Here is a 21,678-nt window from a genome sequence, read left to right as displayed (position 1 = left end):
ACCCACAATAAAAGCCATCTGAAATTCCTCCGTCTATTTGCTTGATTGGAGAAGATCCATTTTAATGCTGTCAGTATCTCTTGCACTTGTTATCAATCCGTAGCTTTGTATCAAGAAAATGTACCCATCTCCATATCGGTTATGTAAACAGCAGGGGACCTCAATCTCGAAGCATCATTGTTCCCTTGTTTTGTTTTTATCACTTTGACCTTTCAATTGGCAAAATAATTTTCAATCATACTTCACAGAAACAGGCCATTTGGCCCATCATGCCCTTGCTGGCTCTTTGAAAGCTATCCAATTAGTCCCACTCCCCTGCTCTTTCTCCATAGTCTTACAAATGTTTTCTCTTCACGTATTCAATTCCCTTTTGAAAGTTACTATTGAATCTGCTTCTACCAGTGCATTCCAGATCATAACAACTCGCTGCATTTAAAAAAAAAATCTCATCACCCTTCTGGTTCTTTTGCCAATTACTTTAAATCTGTGTCCTCTGGTTTCCGACCCTTCTGCCACTGGAAACAGTTTCTCCTTATTTACTGTATCAAACCTCTATGTGATTTTGAGCATCTCAATTAAATCTCGCCATAATGAGAACAATCCCAGCTTCTCCAGTCTCTCCACTCCAGCTAGCTATTTTATCAATTTAATAAACCTTAATCTTCCTTAAGCCTTGCATGCGGAGCCTCATCAAATGCCTTCTGAAAATCCAATTATGCGGACTCTTGGTGTACTTTTCACCTCTGGAAGCTGGGATGAAAGTCTGTTTTACTGGCTGGAGGATTTAATGAAGAATGACTGAGTGATTTCAACCCAGTTCTTTGTAAACGCAATAGAAAACCATCTAAAATTTGAATAAATCCTCCATTTTACTCTGGCTAAGGACGTCTGATGTGGGAATTGGTGCTGTAGGAGATTCTTTAGAAGTTGGAATTGAGTTACATTCAAGTGTATTATTTGTAAATGTGCTTACAGATTTGTTAAAATGAATAGACAGATGAAAATATCAGCCATAGTGTTAGAAAGAAGGAGCTTTATTTCTGTGCCTGATTCATATTCGATGTTAGTAGAAAATGATTGCATTCCCCAGCACTGATTTCCCTCAGCTTGATGAGCGCAATAAACAACAAAGATTGTTTCTTACATACATTTAAAATGTAAACCGTATTGCTGGACAGGTTGTGAATTGGCCGCAGTGATATTGTGGATTTTATTTTTCATAATCCCTCCCATTCTTAATCATCATGTTATCATAGTGAAATGCAAAAAACATTGATAGAGATGAAGTACGGTTTATGCTGGGATGCGATTCCATAGCCAGCAAAACTCTTCGGGTATCTCACTCAAGTTGCCATTCTTCATGGGTGAAGCTAGACAGTGAATGCCAGGGAACTAATTGACCATGGGGGGGGCTGTACTCTTCCCTGCCAAATTCAATGTTGTCCTCCCTTAATAATGCCCTGAATGCATACGCACGTGCACGTGCATATTTGCAGCAGATCTAACTCCCAGTATTTGTAATTTACTACAGAGCATCATTTTAAGTCATTTTTAAGCATTGTGTAGTTGTTAGAAAATCATTACTTTTGGGGGCAATTAAAGGTCCTATAATATATTGCCAATTGAGCTCTCTTTATTTCACCTTTTTTAATGAATGAAGATAATTTGCCAACATTTCCAGTAATTTGATCTATTTGGTTCAAGTCCCATTCCACACACTTGAGCACAAAAATCTAGGCTGACAGTGCAGTGCTGAGGAAATAGAAACATAGAAAATAGGTGCAGAAGTAGGCCATTTGGCCCTTCGAGCCTGCACCGCCATTCAATGAGTTCATGGCTGAACATGCAACTTCAGTACCCCATTCCTGCTTTCTCACCATATCCCTTGATCCCCTTAGTAGTAAGGACTACATCTAACACTTTTTTGAATATATTTAGTGAATTGGCCTCAACAACTTTCTGTGGTAGAGAATTCCACAGGTTCACCACTCTCTGGGTGAAGAAGTTTCTCCTCATCTTGGTCCTAAATGGCTTACCCCTTATCCTTAGACTGTGACCCCTGGTTCTGGACTTCCCCAACATTGGGAACATTCTTCCTGCATCTAACCTGTCTAAACCCGTCAGAATTTTAAACGTTTCTATGAGATCCCCTCTCATTCTTCTGAACTCCAGTGAATGTCAGAGGTGTTGTCTTTCGGGTGGGGCGTTAAACCGAGGCCCTGTCTGCTCTCTCAGGTAGATATAAATGATCCCATGGCACTATTTTCAAAGACAAGCAAGTGAGTTTTGCCTGGTGCCCTGGCCAATATTTATCCCTCAATCAAAATCACAACCAGATTATCTGGTCATTATCATATTGCGGTTTGTGAGAGGTTGCTGTGTGCAATTGGCTGCCATGTTTCCTACCTTACAACAGCGACTATACTTCATAAGTGCTACATTGGCTTTAAAGTGCTTTGGGGCATCCTGAAGTTGTGAAAGGTTCTATGTAAATGCAAGTCTTTCTTCCTTTTTATTACAAGGGATGGATGCTGTTATAAACATATGAAAATGACGGATAGGGAAATACCAACTGGTCCAACTCTCACTTGAAGGAATTCAGAGAAGCAACGCTCACCGCACGAGCTGGCAGCCTGTTCCACAGCTCCACTATTCTATAGGGAAAGAAGAACTGCCTAACATCCAACCCCTGCCCTTACATAATTTGTAAGGTTGACCCCGATCCTCTCTAACCCAGTTGAAATAATGGGTTCATGAAAACAAAATGCCTTGATTAAATCACCCCCGAGTCTAAGTTAATTTTGCTAAGTTAAGGAGTGATTTGGCCACAGTGGACTGGAAATAGCTACTTGTGAGTAAATCAGTGTCAGAACAGTGGGAGGCATTCAAGGAGGAGATCCGGAAGGCTCAAGCCAAACATGTGCCCTTAAAGAAAAAGGGTGCAAATAATAATTTTAGAGTCCCCTGGATGTCTAGGGACTTAACAGGGGAGGATAAAGAAAAAAAGGGACCCTTATGTCATATACCAACAGCTAAATACTATAGAATCTTTAGAGGAATACAGAAAGTTAAGAGGCAAAATTAAAAAGAATATTTTAGAAATGCTAAGGGAGAGCACAAAAAATTATTGGCTAGTAAAATTAAGGAAAACTCTAAGATGTTCTATAAATATATTAAGACTAAGAGGGTAATTAAAGAAAAGGAGGGCCTATTAGAGACCATGAGGGTAATCTTTGTGTGGAGGTGGCAGATATTGGGAAGGTTCTTGACGACTATTTTGCATCTGTTTTCACAAAGGAAAGGGGTAATGCAGATACTGCTATCGAGGAGGAGTGTGATATTCTGGATGAAATAAATATAGTAAGAGAGGAAGTATTAAGGGTTTTAGCAGCTTTGAAAGTAGATAAGTCCCCAGGCCTGGACGAAATGCATCCCAGGTGGTTGTGCGAAGTAAAAGAGGAAATAGCAGAGGCATTTTCCAGTCCTCCTTGGATTTGGGCATGGTGCCAGAGAATTGGAGGATTGCTAATGTAGTACCCTTGTTTAAGATGGGGAAAAGGGCTAGTCCAAATAATTACAGGCCTGTCAGCCTAATCTCAGTGGTGGGAAAATTATTGGAAAAAGTCTTGAAAGACAGGATGAATCTACATTTGGAAAGGCAAGGATTAATTAGGGACAGTCATCAGCACGGAATTGTTAAGGGAAGATCATGTTTGACTAACCTGATTGAATTTTTTGAGGAGGTAATCAAGAGGGTTGATGAGGGTAGTGCATACGATGTACTGTATATGGACTTTCGCAAACCTTTTGATAAGGTCCCACATGATAGACTGATCACGAAGGTTAAAGCCCATGGGATTCGGGGCAAAGTGGCAAGTTGGATCCAAAATTGGCTTAGTGGTAGGAAACAGAGGGTAATGGTTAATGGATGTTTTTGTGCCTGGAAGGTTTTTCCAGTGGGGTTCCGCAGGGCTCAGTACTGGGTCCCTTGCTTTTTGTGGTATATATCAATAATTTAGATTTGAATTAGATAGGAAGTATGATTAAGAAGTTTGCAGACAACACTAAAATTGGCTGTGTGGTTAATAATGAGGAAAGCCATGGGCTGCAGGAGGATATCAATCTACTGGTCAGGTGGGCAGAGCAGTGGCAAATGGCATTGAATTCCAAGAAGTGTGAGGTAATGCACTTTGGGAAGACTAATAAGGAAAGGGTATAACATTAAGTGGTAGGCCACTTAATTGTGTAGATGAACAATGGGACCTTGGAGTGCTTGTCCACTAGAGAGGGTGCAGAGGAGATTTACTAGGATGCTGCCTAGAATGGAGAATCTTAGTTATGAGGACAGATTGGATAGGCTGGGTTTGTTCTCATTGGAACAGAGGAGGTTGAGAGGAGACCTCATTGAGGTGTACAAAATATTGAGGGGCCTGGACACAGTGGATAGTAAGTGCCTATTTCCATTGGTGGAGGGGTCTATTATGAGGGGGCATAGTTTTAAGGTGGTTGGTGGAATGTTTAGAGGGGGTGGGGGGGAGGGCTTCTTTACGCAGAGGGTTGTGGGGATCTGGAACTCACTGCCTGGAAGAGTGGTGGATGCAGAAGCCCTCACCACTTTTAAGAGATGGTTGGATGGGCACTTAAAGTGCAGTAACCTGCAGTGTTACGGACCTAGAGCTGGTAATTAGAATTACACTGGATAACCTTTAGTTGGCCGGCGCAGATGTAATGGTGGGTACTGCAGGGAATCGAATACAGCCAGGGTGATCTCCTGGACTAGTTTTGATCGCCTGGATGGGTCGGAGAGGAATTTTCCCAGATTTTTTTTCTCCCTAAATTGGCTTGGATTTTTATTTGGTTTTTGCCTCTCCCAGGAGATCACATGGCTCTGGTTGGGGTGGAGTGTAGAAGGTTTCAGTATAACGGGTGTCGCAGTTGTGTGAGGTGGACTGGTTGGGCTGGGTGCTCTTTGCCTTTCCGCAGGTTTATAGGTTTATATGTAACCTTTAGGGCTGCTGACCGAGGGCCGTGCGGCTCTTTGTCGGCCAGCATGGACACAATGGGCTGACATGGTGGCTTCCTGTGCTGTAAATTTCTATGTTTCTATATTTCTATGCTGCTCTAATGTATACAGACCCACCTTATTTGTGCCTACCTGGCTAGCGGAGGTGCTTTAATCTTGTGGCCCTCCGCAACCTCTCCAAAGCCTCAATAACCCCCACCATGTGACGGGAACAAATTGGGCACAGTATTTTATTGCAGCTAAACCAAGCTCTTGTACAAGGACAAAACGGTATGCTTTGCTTTGTAGTGAAGCCAACCTAGAACCCTGTTTGCATTAACTATAGCTTCATGGCAGCGGTCATGAACTTTTAGAGAATGTTGTGTATTACATAATCTGAATCATGTTTGCCATTTTAATTGTGTAGGAACCATAACAATCCTTTGCACATTTATAATTAGTCTACTGGCTTTTTCATCAAAACTGTACATAAAAAACTGTTGCTTTATATTTAAGAATGAATCACTTTGTATAACAGGATTCTTGGCAACAGGATAGACACCCTTCTAAAAACACCACTGCGTTCTTTTAGTGATGTGTCACATTGTTTTTTTTGAATAAAACATGAAAAGCCACTTAACCGTGAGGCAAAAACATGCCATGGTGCTATAATTACCTTACAAGTCTAAGGTGTAGGATGAATGTTTGCTCTGGGTCTTATCAAGTTACTATCCCTCATGCTGTTTTGTAAATGTGGTTCTGTTTTAAGTTGCGATCTTGCAGAGATCTGGCAGGAAGTTTGTTTGCCAACATGCTGATTCCAGGATTGGGCACCGGGGGATTGTGGTAGCCCGAATAGCACCTTTTGTGGCTGGTTTCATAAGAGGTCAGTGCTGCAAACACTTTGCGTCTTTTACATCAGTCACCATCAGGTTCAATTCTCTTTGAAAACAGATTCTCTGTAAACATTGCATGATTAGTACCTTGCTATTTCTGTGGTTCTTTTGTATTGCTAGAGGCCATTTGGTAAAGAACACTCCTTAACAACATGCAAACTACCAATATGTTAAGAGTCAAGTGTGTCTAATGTTACAATTTTGACCGGTCCAATAAAGTATAACATTATACGTACTATAATTATAGAGGAATTATCCTCATAAACACTTGCAAACTCTTCCAGACTGTTTACAAGGCATTTACAAATTCAAGGACAAGGGAAAAAAATTCAATATTTTACTACTTCAATTTTTGCCAGACTAGCCAACATTTTTGAGTCAAATAAGTTTCTGGATGAGAATTGTATATAATATGAAACCATTATGATTAAACCATGCCGCAGTGGTTTCCCACATTGCAACAGTGACTACACTTCAGAAATACTTCATCGGCTGTAAAGCGCTTTGAGATGTCCGGTAGTCGTGAAAGATGCTATATAAATGCAAGTCTGTCTTTTTATGTGGTCAGATCAAATTAGTTAAATTTACACACGTAATGAAATCTTTGAGGGTTGCACACAACGTTCCTGTTAAACTGAACGGCTGCGTGGCTGCGCAGCTATGTGGAAGTCCCGCACAAGCCACTTGCCGGCTTCACAATGGGAAAAACAGCACATGTGCAGAAATTTGAATGGGCTGCACAGCCCCTTAAAGGGGCCGTGCATCCAAAATAAAATTAATGGGGACATTGGTCACACACCGAAAGTGAAAGATACACACGTGCAGAGAGGAGAGATCTGTGTGTGTGTGCATACGCAGGAGGTGTCTGAATCATGCGGCCTGTCAGAAAAGGTCTTCAGTAAACCATCGTGCCCCACCCCACCCCACCCCACACACACAATTTCCAAGCAGAGTTCCTATGTTACCAACTCTTCTCCGACTGACTTGCGTCCCACAGAAGTTTTGCTCACGCATTTGTTGTGGGGAAGGTGGTGTGCTGCATCACCATGCAGGAATGTACCTTCTTGCAGTGACAGTGTGCGGGATGGGGCAATTCCGACCAGGCCCAACTTCGCACAGGCCTGGGTCTGCAGAGATTGTGAGGCCATTTGGACCCATGCCCTGACAGTGTCCTTCTAGTCACTGTAAATATTCAGGTTATGTACATTTCACTTGGATGCATTTTCCTGCAGTTGAAGTAGCTAAGAAGTGATAGACAATAATAGAATCATAGAATAGTTGCAGCACAGAAGGAGGCCATTCGGCCCATCGAGCCTGTGCCAGCTCTTTGCAAGAGAGTTCCCTTTTGAAAGTCACAATTGAGTCTGCCTCCACCACCTTTTCAGGCAGTGCATTTGGTCCAAATGTTTTCTGTACGTTTGTCCATTGGCCAATTTGACTTGAAACACCTTACTCCCCTCTTTCGCTGTGACCGTGCCAGCAAGCCATTTGGGACCATGTCCATAATTGAGCACAAACACAGGATCATTGATCTCAATATCGCGTGACAAATTTGCACGGTCATGGTATACACTTTGTTGATGTCGCTTGTCCTCCACGTGATCATGGTGATCAGGGTGGACGAGAGAGAGCCTTGTTTTTATTGCCCTTTTCATGAGCAGCTCGACTGGGGGAACCCCGGTGAGTGAGTGAGGTCTGGTGCGATAGCTGAGCAGCACTCGGGACAGCCGGGTCTGCACGGAGCCTTCTGACACACGTTTCAAGCTTTGCTTGATGGTCTGAACTGCCCGTTCTGCCTGGCCGTTGGATGCGGGCTTGAACGGGGCAGATGTGACGTTTTGATCCCATTGCAGGTCATGAATTCCTTGAATTCAGCACTGGTGAAGCACGGCCCATTGTCACTGACTAGGACATCAGGCAAGCCATGCATTGCAAACATGACTCGTAGGCTTTCAATGGTGGCCATGGACGTGCTTACAGACATTATCGCACGTTCAATCCATTTTGAGTAAGCGTCCACGACAACCAAAAACATTTTGCCTAGAAACGGGCCCGCATAGTCCACGTGGATCCTTGACCATGGTTTGGAGGGCTACGACCACAAACTTAGTGGTGCCTCTCTGGGTGCATTGCTCAGCTGAGAGCAAGTGTTGCACTGGCACAGGCATGACTAAATCTGTGTCGATGCCCGGCCACCACATATGGGATCTGGCTATGGCTTTCATCATTACAATGCCTGGGTGGGTGCTGTGCAGTTCACATATAAATGTATCTCTGCCTTTCTTGGGCAAGACCATGTGATTGCCCCACAACAGACAGTCGGCCTGCAAGGATATTTTGTCTTTGCGCCTGTGGAAAGGCTTAATTGCCTCCTGCATCTTTGCTTGGGACACTGGACCAGCTCCCATGGAGAACACCGTTTTTTACCAAGGATAGTAAAAGATCCTGGCTGTCCAGGTCCTGATCTGGCGGGCCGTAACGGGGGACTTTTCATTCTCGAATGTCTCCATGACCATGAGCAAGTCTGCTGGCTGTGCCATTTCCACCCCAGTGGTGGGCAATGGCAGCCGACTGAGAGCATCTGCGCAGTTCTCTGTGCCCGGTCTGTGACTGATTACGTCGTTGTATGCCGACAGCATGAGCGTCCATCTTTGGATGCGGGCAGAGGCATTGGTGTTAATCCCTTTGCTCTCAGAGAACAGAGATATGAGCAGCTTGTGGTCAGTTTCAAGCACAAACTTGAGGCCAAATAAGTACTGGTGCATTTTCTTTTACCCAGTAAACGCATGCCAGAGCCTCTTTTTCAATCATGCTGTAGGCCTTTCGGCCTTGGACAAACTCTTGGACGCATAAGCGACCGGTTGCAAGATCCCTGGTTCGTTAGCCTGTTGTAACACACACCCGACCCCGTATGATGACGCATCGCAAGCGAGCACTAATCGTTTACATGGATTATACAGGACAAGCAGTTTGTTTGAACACAACAGATTTCTAGCTTTTTTAAAGGCAGCCTTTTGTGAATTCCCCCATACCCAGTCATGTCCCTTGCACTGTAGCGCATGTAGGGGTTCTATCAGGGTGCTTAACCCAGGTAGGAAATTACTGAAATAGCTAAGGAGTCCCAGAAACGACCACAGCTCCATCATGTTCTCTGGTATCGGCGCGTTCTTGATGGCCTCCGTCTTGGTGTTGGTGGGTCTGATGCCATCTGCCGTGATTCCTCTTCCCAAGATCTTGACCTCCTGTGCCAGGAAAACACATTTTGAGCATTTCAACCTGAGCCCCACACGATCCAACCGACTAAGAACCTCCTCCAGATTCTTCAAATGCTCAATGGTGTCCCGACCTGTAACCAGTTTGTCGTCCTGGAAAACCACGGTGCGAGGAACCGACTTTAGCAGGCTCTCCATGTTTCATTGGAAGATTGCCGCGGCCGACTGAATCTTGAATGGGCACCAGTTATAGATGAACAGACCTTTGTGCGTGTTGATGCAGGTGAGGCCTTTTGAAGATTCCGCCAGCTCCTGCGTCATGTAGGCCGAGGTCAGGTCCAGCTTGGTGAATGTCATCCCTCCAGCCAGGGTCGCAGATAGGTCGCCTTCCTTGGGTAGCGGGTACTGGTCCTGCAGCGAAAAACGGTTAATCATTACTTTATAGTCCCCACAAATTCTAACTGTGCTGTCCTCTTTAAGTACCGGGACAATCGGACTAGCCCAGTCATTGAATTGCACCGGCGCGATGATGCCTTCTCGCTGCAGCCTGCCCAGCTCAATTTCCACTTTCTCACGCATCATATATGGTACCACCCGAGCCTTGTGGTGGATGGGTTGAGTACCGGGAACCAAATGGATCTGCACTTTCGCCCCCGAGAAGCTTCCAATGCCTGGCTCGAACAACGATGGGAACTTGCTCAGAACCTGGGCACATGAGGCGTTGTTGATGGACGAAAGCGCTCAGATGTCGTCCCAGTTCCAGCGGATTTTTCCCAGCCAGCTTCTGCCAAACAACGTAGGGCCATCCCCTGGCACAATCCACAACGGGAGTTCGTGTACTGCTCCGTCATAGGAGACTTTGACTTCTGCACTGCCAATTACAGGGATTAGTTCCTTGGTGTAAGTCCTTAGTTTGGTGTGAATGGGGCTGAGCTTGGGCCTGTGTGCCTTTTTGCCTGTCGAAGGCCTTTTTTACTCATTATGGACTGACTTGCCCCTGTGTCCAGTTCCATAGATACTGGAATATCGTTCAGTTCAACTTTCAAAATTATTGGTGGACATTTCGTAGTGGATGTGTGTACCCCGTACACTTCTGCCTCCTTGGTACGAGTCTCCAATTCAGCCTGATCCACAGTGGATTGATCTCCCTCTGCAATGTGGTGGTTTGCAGGGTTTGCAGCTTGCCTGCACATTCTCTGGAGGTGTCCCATTGCTCTGCAACCGTTGCACACATAGTGCTTGAAGCAGCATTGATGGGGCCGATGATCACCTCCACAATGCCAACAAGGTGTTAACTGCCTCGCATTAATGATTGATGGCGGAGTCTGAATCATCTGAAGTCAGGCAGCAGCAGCCGGCGTGTACATTCTGCCATGTATATTCCTGCTCGAAACCGACGTTACTTTATACGCAATAATGGCCGGAAACTTCTTTACTCTGCGAAATCTGTTTGGTGTTGTCGCTGGTGGACATAAATGCCTGGGCTATCATTATGGTTTTACTTAGATTCAGAGTTTCTACAGTCAACAGTTGCGAAGGATTGTCTCATGGCTAATGCCCAGTACAAAAAAGTCTCTAAGCATTTGTTCTAGGAATCCCTCAAACTCTCAATGTCCTGCGAGGCGCCTTAGTGCGGCGACATAGCTCGCCACTTCCTGGTCCTCCGATCGTTGACATGTGTAGAACCGTTATCTCGCCGACAAAACACTTTCCTTAGGATTTAGGTGCTCCCGGACCAGCGTACACAATTCATCATAGGATTTCTCTCTTGGTTTTGCCGGAGCTAGGAGATTCTTCATGAGGCCATAGGTTGTTGCCCCACAGACAGTTAGGAGGATCGCCCTTCGTTTGGTGGCATTCTCATCCCCTTCCAGCTTGTTGGCCACAAAGTATTGATCGAGTCTCTCTACGAAGACTTCCCAATCATCTCCTTCTGAGAACTTCTCCAAGATACCAACTGTTTGTGCAATTGTTCGTTACCTCGTCGCCAATTGGTACACTCATAATAAAGGATGAAACTGAGTAATGTGTACAATGAGCAAGTGTGACCTTGGCTCCTTTTAATAAGACTCCAGAGTGCAAGTACCTCTTGGGCGGCCTGCTTATATCCCTTGGGACTCCAACAGGTAGGCCCTCTGGTGGTAGGGTAATACAGGTTACAAGGGGTTAAATACATAACAACCTTAAATCTGTCTCTTCTGGTTCCTGACCTTCCGCCAATGGGAACAATTTCTCTCTACCTACTCTGTCTAAACCACTCTTTATTTTGAACACCTCTGTCAAATTTCCTCTCAGCCTTCTCTGCTCTAAGGAAAACAATCGCAGCTTCTCCAGTCTATCCACATCCCTGGAACCATTCTTGAAAATCTTTTCTGCACCCTCTCTCAGGCCTTCACATCCTTCCTAAAGTGCGGTGCCCAGAATCGGACACACTATTCCAGTTGAGGCCGAACCAATGTTTATAAAGGTTCATCATAACTACCTTCCTTTTGTACTCTATGTATGAAGTTCAGGAGCCCCATATTCTTTTTTAACCTCTTTCTCAACCTGCCCTGCCACCTTCAACGATGTGTGCACATATATCCCTGGTGTCTCTCTGTTCATGCACCCCCTTTAGAATTGTACCTTTTAGTTTATATTGCCTCTCCTTGTCTTCCTAAAACAAAATGTATAATTTTGCACATTTCTGCTTTAAATTTTATCTGAAACATGTCCACCCATTCCACCAGCCTGTCAATGACCTCTTGAAGTCCATCATTATCCTCACTATTCAGTATACTTCTAAGTTTTGTGTCATCTGCAAATTCTGAAATTGTGCCCTGTACACTTAAGTCCAAGTGATTAATATATATCAAGAAAAGCAGTAGTCCTAGTACCGACCCCTGGGGAACACCACTGTATACCTTCCTCCAATCTGATAAACAACCGTTTGCCACTACTCTCTGTTTTCTGTCACTTAACCAATTTCGTATCCATGCTGCCACTGTCCCTTTTATTCCATGGGCTTCAACTTTGCTGGCACGCCTATTATGTGGCACTCTATCAAACGCCTTTTGAAGGTCCATGTACACCACATCAAACACATTGCCCTCATCAACTGTTACTGTCGTGTCTGTAGACCATGTATACTAACTGTACAGTCACATAAGGCGAGCCACCAGAGGGCACTGCGGTGGGAGCCCTGAGGGTCACCTGCATAGGTTTGCAGGGCCCAGTATAAAAGGCTGCCCACCATGCTTATGCCTCACTCTGGAGTTACAATAAATGGGACTAAGGTCACAACAGCTCAAGTACAATACTAGACCTCAGGGGTCATTCATAAGAGTATTAAAGACATAACAGTTACCTCATCAAAAAACTCAATCAGGTTAGTTAAACACTATTTGCCTTTAACAAATGCATGCTGAATTAATTCACACTTGCCCAAGTGACTGTTAATTTTGTCTAGGATTATCATTTCTCTTCGTCTTAGGCAGTCCCCCGGAGTCGGGGATGACTTGCTTCCACACTAATGAGTTCTAAGGTGACTAATGAGTCCTATGTGGGATCTACAGACTCTGTCACAGTTGGAGCAGGTGGTGGTTGATGGGACGGTTGAGTGGGGTGTTTAGTTGGTCGTACGTTTCTTCCACTGTTTGTACTTGGCTTCCATATGCTCCCGACGAAGAAACTCAAAGGGCTAGACTTTCCACTATGATCGCTATCACCCAAAAATGGGTGATATTTCCAGCCTTAGTGCTTTTTTTATTTTTCAGGATCGCTGGAATATCGCTCATTTCAAAAACCGCTAGTTTCGTCCTTTTCATTTGGGTGATGGCCTTAGCGATGTGAAATGGGCCTGAGTGATGTATTCAGTCATGCAAGGCTAGCGTCCATAGTAACGGCCATTCTCCATTCTGTGCATGCGTGTTTTTTTTTTAGCAAAGAACTTTTTCCGCGATATGGGAGTTCAAAGGTCATCTGCGCATGCTCAGAAGACTGAAAGAGAGAGAGAGAGAGAGAGAAGGAAGCTTTCTGTAGGGGGTGAAAAATGTTGAGCGATAGTAGTATGCAGCAGGAGCTGTCAGGGAGAAGGAGGGCGAAAGTCTTCTCTGATGAGGCCAATGAGGCCGTTGTTAATGAGGGAGTTAGATGTGGCCCTTACGGCTAAAAGGATCAAGGGGTATGGAGAGAAAGCAGGAAAGGGGTATTGAGGGAATGATCAGCCATGATCTTATTGAATGGTGGTGCAGGCTCGAAAGGCCGAATGGCCTACTCCTGCACCTATTTTCTGTGTTTCTGTGAGTTAGAAAATCGGTGGGGCCAATTAACCCGGGGTGGGCGTGGGTAACCTCGCCCCACCCCCCTCCACCCACCGCACACATCAACAAATATCGGGCAATATCGCCGCCGTAGTTTCATCAGTGGCCCACGATAGGTGTGAAGCAGACCAGTGCCGCAAGTGATGGAACAGTCTGGTTGCATTGGCAAGAGGAAGTATTCAATTATACATTTTAAATTGTAATGATGCACTGACTCATTAATTAGAATGTAAATCTGCCGGATTGCAATTAAGCTGGGTAATCTTTGGAAGCTTCTCTGCTAAGATTTGGACTGGGATGAGAACCTGTGCCCTTTAAGTCTAATTTTGCTGAAATGCCTTACATTTAATCAACAGTATCAATTATTATTATTTAAAGAAATGACTGGAAACAGACAGACCGCAAACATTCAGCATTTCTGCCGCTTTAGTTTAGAAGGAGAACTCTTGTGTGCTGTGACTTGGGCACCGACTCCTTCTTGGTTACATTGGTGGATGGGGCACGACTGAGAACTGTGGGATCCGGTCACCTTTACTCAGACTGTGTGAGTCTCTCCGGCAGCTGTCACTCACACAGTGACCCAGCCTGGATTGGGGGAGAGCTGCCCTAGGACACTTTGGGACATTAGCTCCGGCCACACACAGGTCTCCGAGCACAGCCTATGGACACAGTGCCTCCTCCTATTACAATCCGGTCATTGCCAAGCTCACCAGTGGTCCTGATTCCTCCCCGGGGGACCTGCATCGATTCAACTAAACCGCCTACCTCCCCTCAGGCATCGAATGGCACAGCCCGTGGATGGGGCCCTTCCTGGAGATTGTACGCAAGATGTTTGGTATCAAGCATTCGTTTCTAGTTATTAAATATTTTCTCTGAACGTAGATGTTATAACCATGCATCCATTGTGGATACAAACCGTATTAACATCTCACGTTAATGATGAATAGCATATGGGGTGAATAATTGTGGATTACAACATCGTTGTGTTTCCGTAATAGTACCAAGTCAATTAACTTATGCCATGCTCTTGTCACGTTTGCAAGGAAGATATCTAAGAATCAGGCCGAGCAGAGGCGGACCGGAGGAAGGCCTGCTGAGCTGCACCCTCTCACTGATCTGGAGGAATGTGCCACAGCATTAGTGGGCAGGCATAATGGTACTGCTACCCATGGCGGTGCAGATCCCGTTGTTGCGCCATGTGAGTAATGTGTAAAGCAGTGGTAAACCAGTGTTAATTTAATGGCATTTGATTATAATATATGAAAGATGTAATGTTATGCATGTAGTTTCTGTACTCTTCTGTACTCTCATGTTAATCATATGTAACGTCTCTCGTTCACATTTATTGCAGCCATGTTGCTCCTCGTACATATGCCAGCACAGCACAAGCATTCTCATGTCTCCCCTTCTCTTCTAATAACCTCAATTATGTTTTTCAGCTCCCCAGGCGCAATGGGAGGCTCCTGCACCAACACCGGTACCGCTGTAGGTCGTGCTCACCACGAATGAGAAACACAAAAGTGAGGAGGAAGATGAAACAGAGCCTGATTTGTCATCCGTCGTACTTGCAGCCACGTCATCCTCAGCGGATGAAGTAGCGGGGCCAAGTGGCTTGCAGCAGGCCACTCCAAGGCATCCAGTGCCCACGCCGATTCCACAGAGGTTGAGTCGGCGAGATAGGCACGCGCTGTGATGGACAGAGGTAAACGAGGATATGGTGACACTGTCAAGGGCGAGCGTCGACATAGGTCGAGAGCTCCTCCAGGCGCTTGGTGGGTTGACCAGCAACATTCCCACACTGCGATAATAACGGAGGGCATGGAGCAGATAGTTGCGGCAATGGGGCGAATGACCGACTCTGTCGATGTCTTGCGGCATGCGATAGTTTCGGGATACAGCACTGCACCCCAAGGTGCTGTACCACCAACCAGCATGACAGATGCAAGACAGGAGGAAGAACTTCTTCTGACTCGGAAGACATTTCTTCGCAAACGTCTTCTCCTCCAGCCACTGAAGTAATTCTGCCGACGTCACCCACTACCCCACAACATCAGCACTTGAGGTGCTCTGCTGCAAGACATCTTGGTCCCATTACTCAGGGAGTAAGTGGGAAACGGGGGGGTTACAACAAGGGGGGGTCAAGTGTGGCCGTAGGTAGGGATGGGGGGCTGTACATTATTGTTTTTAAAAAAAAAAACTTGCTGAATGTTGACTGTTGGGGATGGTGGGAGGGTGTTATATTGTGCTGTTAAAAATGTTGTTCACTGTTGGTGGTTGGGGAGGGCGGTGTCATATATGTTAAAAAAAATTTAAAATACATGTTAAATTATTGAACATTTTTATTTAAGTTTACAATCGTTGTGAAGTGTCTTCTAATTATGTAGGTAAAACATCAATACAATAGTTGGAAACAATGGCCATGGCCAGGCAAGGATGAAATGTAACGCAACTGTAACTGTCCCCAACGTAACTTCACGCAAAGCGGTCATTTATGAGCTGCTGATGCAAGAGTTTTGCAGCTGCGTAACAACCACGGAGCTTTTCCAGTGGTATGGGGCATGGGTCCATCGCCAGGCTGATTGTCTTCCCTGAGGTCCTCGTCCTCCTCCTCATCCTCTCTCCTGAGGTGGACTGGCGTTCCTTCTGGCAATTGTTCTCCTCTCCTGAAAGCAAAGTTATGCAACATGCAGCTCACCATAATGAGTGGTCCAGACAGCTGAAACGCTGCTTCAGAACTCCAATTGTCTTTTCGACGATATTGCGTGTACATAAGAACATAAGAATTAGGAACAGGAGTAGGCCATCTAGCCCCTCGAGCCTGCTCCGCCATTCAAAAAGATCATGGCTGATTTGGCCGTGGACTCAGCTCCACTCACCCGTCCGCTCCTCATCACCCTTAATTCCCTTATTGGTTAAAAATCTATCTATCTGTGATTTGAATACATTCAATGAGCTAGCCTCAACTGCTTCCTTGGGCAGAGAATTCCACAGATTCACAACCCTCTGGGAGAAGAAATTCCTTCTCAACTCGGTTTTAAATTGGCTCCCCCGTATTTTGAGGCTCTGCCCCCTAGTTCTAGTCTCCCCGACCAGTGGAAACAACCTCTCTGCCTCTATCTTGTCTATCCCTTTCATTATTTTAAATGTTTCTATAAGATCACCCCTCATCCTTCTGAACTCCAAGGAGTAAAGACCCAGTCTACTCAATCTATCATCATAAGGTAACCCCCTCATCTCTGGAATCAGCCTAGTGAATCGTCTCTGTACTCCCTCCAAGGCTAGTATATCCTTCCTTAAGTAAGGTGACCAAAACGGCACGCAGTACTCCAGGTGCGGCCTCACCAATACCCTGTACAGTTGCAGCAGGACCTCCCTGCTTTTGTACTCCCTCCCTCCCGCAATGAAGGTCAACATTCCATTCGCCTTCCTGATTTCCTGCTGCACCTGCAAACTAACTTTTTGGGATTCATGCACGAGGACTCCCAGGTCCCTCTGCACCGCAGCATGTTATAATTTCTCCCCATTCAAATAATATTCCCTTTTACTGTTTTTTTTTCCAAGGTGGATGACCTCACATTTTCCGACATTGTATTCCATCTGCCAAACCTTCACCCATTCGCTTAACCTATCTAAATCCCTTTGCAGCCTCTCTGTGTCCTCTACACAACCTGCTTTCCCACTAATCTTTGTGCCATCTGCAAATTTTGTTACACTACACTCTGTCCCCTCTTCCAGGTCATCTATGTATATTGTAAACAGTTGTGGTCCCAGCACCGATCCCTGTGGCACACCACTAACCACCGATTTCCAACCCGAAATGGACCCATTTATCCCGACTCTCTGCTTTCTGTTCGCCAGCCAATTCTCGATCCACGCTAATACATTTCCTCTGACTCCGCGTACCTTTATCTTCTGCAGTAACCTTTTGTGTGGCACCTTATCGAATGCCTTTTGGAAATCTAAATACACCACATCCATCGGTACACCTCTATCCACCATGCTCGTTATATCCTCAAAGAATTCCAGTAAATTAGTTAAACATGATTTCCTCTTCATGAATCCATGTTGCGTCTGCTTGATTGCACTATTCCTATCTAGATGTCCCGCTATTTCTTCCTTAATGATGGCTTCAAGCATTTTCCCCACTACAGATGTTAAACTAACCGGCCTATAGTTACCTGCCTTTTGTCTTCCCCTTTTTTAAACAGAGGCGTTACATTAGCTGCTTTCCAATCCGCTTGTACCTCCCCAGAGTCCAGAGAATTTTGGTAGATTATAACGAATGCATCTGCTATAACTTCCGCCATCTCTTTTAATACCCTGGGATGCATTTCATCAGGACCAGGGGACTTGTCTGCCTTGAGTCCCATTAGCCTGTCCAGCACTACCTCCCTAGTGATAGTGATTATCTCAAGGTCCTCCCTTCCCACATTCCCGTGACCAGCAATTTTTGGCATGGTTTTTGTGTCTTCCACTGTGAAGACCGAAGCAAAATAATTGTTTAAGGTCTCAGCCATTTCCACATTTCCCATTATTAAATCCCCCTTCTCATCTTCTAAGGGACCAACATTTACTTTAGTCACTCTTTTCCTTTTTATATATCGATAAAAGCTTTTACTATCTATTTTTATGTTTTGTACTTTCGTAATCTATCTTTCCTTTCTTTATTGCTTTCTTCGTCATTCTTTGCTGTCGTTTAAAATTTTCCCAACCTTCTAGTTTCCCACTAACCTTGGCCACCTTATACGCATTGGTTTTTAATTTGATACTCTCCTTTATTTCCTTGGTTATCCACAGCTGGTTATCCCTTCTCTTACCGCCCTTCTTTTTCACTGCTATATGGCTTTCGTTGTAGCGCTTCACGGCTTGTCTGGGCCTTATGCAGGGGATCATGAGGCAGCTGGCAAGGCCATATCCTTTATCCCCCAGCATCCAACCGTGACCTTGTGGCTGACTCTTAAACAAGTCAGAGACCGTGCTCTCACGCAAGATGTGCGCATCATGGATGTTCCCTGGAAAATTTGCATTTACTGCCATGATTATTTGCTTGTGGTTGACAACAAGCTGCACATTCAGGGAATGGAATCCCTTTTGGTTCCAAAACACCTCTGCACCCTGTAAAGGTGCTCGCAGGGCGATGTGCGTTTAGTCTATTGCTCCCTGCACCTTGGGGAAGTTTGCTATTCTTGAGAAACCAAAAGCCCTCTCAGTCTGTGCTTCACTGGTCATAGGGAAGTTTATAAAGTCCATCCTGTGTGCGTAAAGGGCTGCAGTCACCTGTCGAATGCAGCAATGTGTGGCATGCTGAGACATACCGCAAACGTTGCCAGCTGAGGCCTGAAAGGAGCCCAATGCATAGAAGGAAAGTGTCGCAGTAACAACCTCAATGGACAGTGCGGTCCTGATGGTGCTGGTAGGCTGCAAATCTCCCTTAATTAGCTGGCATATCTCACTGATGACCTTTCAGAATTGCAGCCTTCTAATGCACGTGTTATCAGACAAGTCCAGGTATGATCGCTTATCCCTGTAAATGCATTGGGTGTAACGTCTCCTCCTCCTCCTCAGCAGTCTGCCACCTCTTTGGGCACATAATAAACCTTCTCCCATCTCTATTCTGCAGCACGTGATTAGTCATCAATATTGGTTGAGAAATTACAGGCCACATCACAATAAATCACCATAAATGCCCTTAATTTGTCCTCAATAAATACAAATGTGATTAGATGATTTGCAAGCGCCAAAAGCGCCCTTATAATCGCTCACAAATTGCTTTTCCTGACAAGCACTTCAAGCAGCCTTTTATTAAAGATCCTCCGAGTTACAAAATGGTGTCTGTAGTGCTGAGTTAAGGTCAGGTGATTGCAGCTTTTCTTCAGCGTCTTTTTGGGCCAGCGATCATTTGGGCGAATTATGGGCGAAATGCCAAAAGTAGCGCTCGGTGATCATCTGGGCGATAATCTGGTGCTAGTTTCCATTATAACCAGTATTCTTGGCCTTGCACGAGGATGACATCATATTTTTTTTTTAATAGGCCGGGCAATGCTGCTCATTCCTGTATGGCAAAAGTTGCCCCGGCGATAAATGGACCAATCAGATGCTAGTTTCCATTTTTCATCAAAAATGGGCGATAGTCTGAATCTCAGCACTTATATGGGTGCTAAATGGGCGATGATGTGCCGAAAGTCTAGCCCAAAGTGCTCTATGCCTTCTTGAATGCTTCTCCTCCACTTTGAGTGGTCTTGGGCCAGGGGTCTCAAGAGTTGGTGGGTTGTTACATTTTTTCACGGTGGCCTTGAGGGTGTCCTTGAAGCATTTTCTCTGCCCTCCTGGGATTCGCTTGCCGTGATGGATCTCGGAATAGAGTGCGTCTCTAAAAGCTTCCCCACTACCAATGTTAAACTGACTGGCCTGTAGTTGCTGGGTTTATCCTCGCACCCTTTTTTTTAACAAGGGTGTAACATTTGCAATTCTCCAGTCTTCTAGCACCACACAAGGAAGATTGGAAGATTATGGTCAGTCCCTCTGCAATTTCCACCTTTAATTCCCTCAACATCCTAAAATCCATCTCGTCTGGTCCTGGTGACTTATCCACTTTTGGTACAGCCAGCCTTTCTAGTACCTTCTATTTATCAATTTTAATCCATCCAGTATCTCAACTACCTCCTCTTTCACTATGACTTTGGCAGCATCATCTTCCTTGATAAAGACAGATGCAAAGTACTCATTTAGTACCTCAGCCATGCCCTCTGCCTCCATGCATAGGTCCCCATTTTGGTCCCTAATCGGCCCCACCCTTCCTCTTACTACTCATTTACTATTTATCTGCCTAGAGAAGACTTTTGGATTCCCTTTTATGTTAGCTGCCAATCTATTCTCATACACTCTCTCTTGGCTCCTCTTATTTCCTTTTTCACTTCCCCTCTGAATGTTCTACATTCAGCCTGGTTCTTATTTGTATTCTCAACCTGACATCTGTCATATGCCCCCTTTTTCTGCTTCACCTTACTCTCTATCTCTTTCATCATCCAGGAAGCTCTGACTTTGGTTGCCCTACCTTATCCCCTGATTGTACCTCAACTGTACCCAAACTATCTCTTTAAAGACAGCCCATTGTTTGATTACAGTTTTGCCTGCCAATCTTCGATTCCAGTTTACCTGGGTCAGATCCATTCTCAACCCACTGAAATTGCCCTTCCACCAATTAAATATTTTTACTCTAGATTGCTCCTTGTCCTTTTCCATAACTAACCTAAACCTTATGTGACTATGATCACTGTTCCCTAACTATTCCCCTACTGACACTTGCTCCACTTGACCCACCTCATTCCCCAGAACCAGATCCAGCAATGCCTCATTCCTTGTTGGTCTGGAAATGTACTGATCAAGAAAAGTCTCCTGAACACATCTCAGAAATTCTTCCCCTCTCTGCCCTTTACACTATTACTATCCCAGTCTATATTGGGATAATTGAAGTCCCCCATTATCACCACTCTATAATTCTTGTAATCTCCCTCTGTAATTTCCCTGCAAATTTGCTCCTCCATATCCTTCCTACTAGTTGGTGGCCTATAGAATACACCTAGTAGTGTAATGGCACCTCTATTGTTCCTTAACTGTAAGATGAAACTTATCTGCATGCTGTGATAGTGTTTTAATAATGCTTTTGTTTAATTTATATGATAAAAGTAACTAAAATGCATGTAAGCTTAGCTAACCATTCTTAGCAAAGCATGATGGTCGATTGAGCTAATATTATGTTGACCATTTTTTAACTGCTGAGACAAAATTTATTAGTGGTCAAGGCCAGAATATTAATTAGTAAGATAAGGGGCTGTAGCATGTATCATTTTCTTATCCTAATTTTGCAAAGCCAAGCTCAGTAATTAATTCTGTGTAAAGTTGTTTGTGTAAAAGTGGAAAAATGATTCCTTCTACAAAAGGGAAGATAGAGATAACGATAGACTATTGTGCTTTTGAAGGTCAAAGGCAGGAGTCTTAGAAGATGTATTGTAAGGCTTATACAGCTGCAGGCTCTCACAGCAAAGGGAAAAAGGTATGAGAAGCAGCTATTGAACCCTGGAGGCAGCGCAAATATGGAGGAGGACTGCAGTCAACAGAACACAGCAAGAGACAGCACCACAGTCACTCGGTGGGCTTCCATTGAGGTTTCAAGGAACAGACTTGACTATCACCTTGTTAAATATTATTTCTTTGTACTGGAAGTAAACCACTTAATAAAATCTGTTGTGCTTATTTACAATATACTG

Source organism: Pristiophorus japonicus, chromosome 8 (assembly GCF_044704955.1).
Source record: "Pristiophorus japonicus isolate sPriJap1 chromosome 8, sPriJap1.hap1, whole genome shotgun sequence".
NCBI lineage: Eukaryota > Metazoa > Chordata > Chondrichthyes > Pristiophoridae > Pristiophorus > Pristiophorus japonicus.
The sequence above is the reverse complement of the archived record's forward strand: the minus strand, read 5'-3'. Positions refer to the sequence as shown.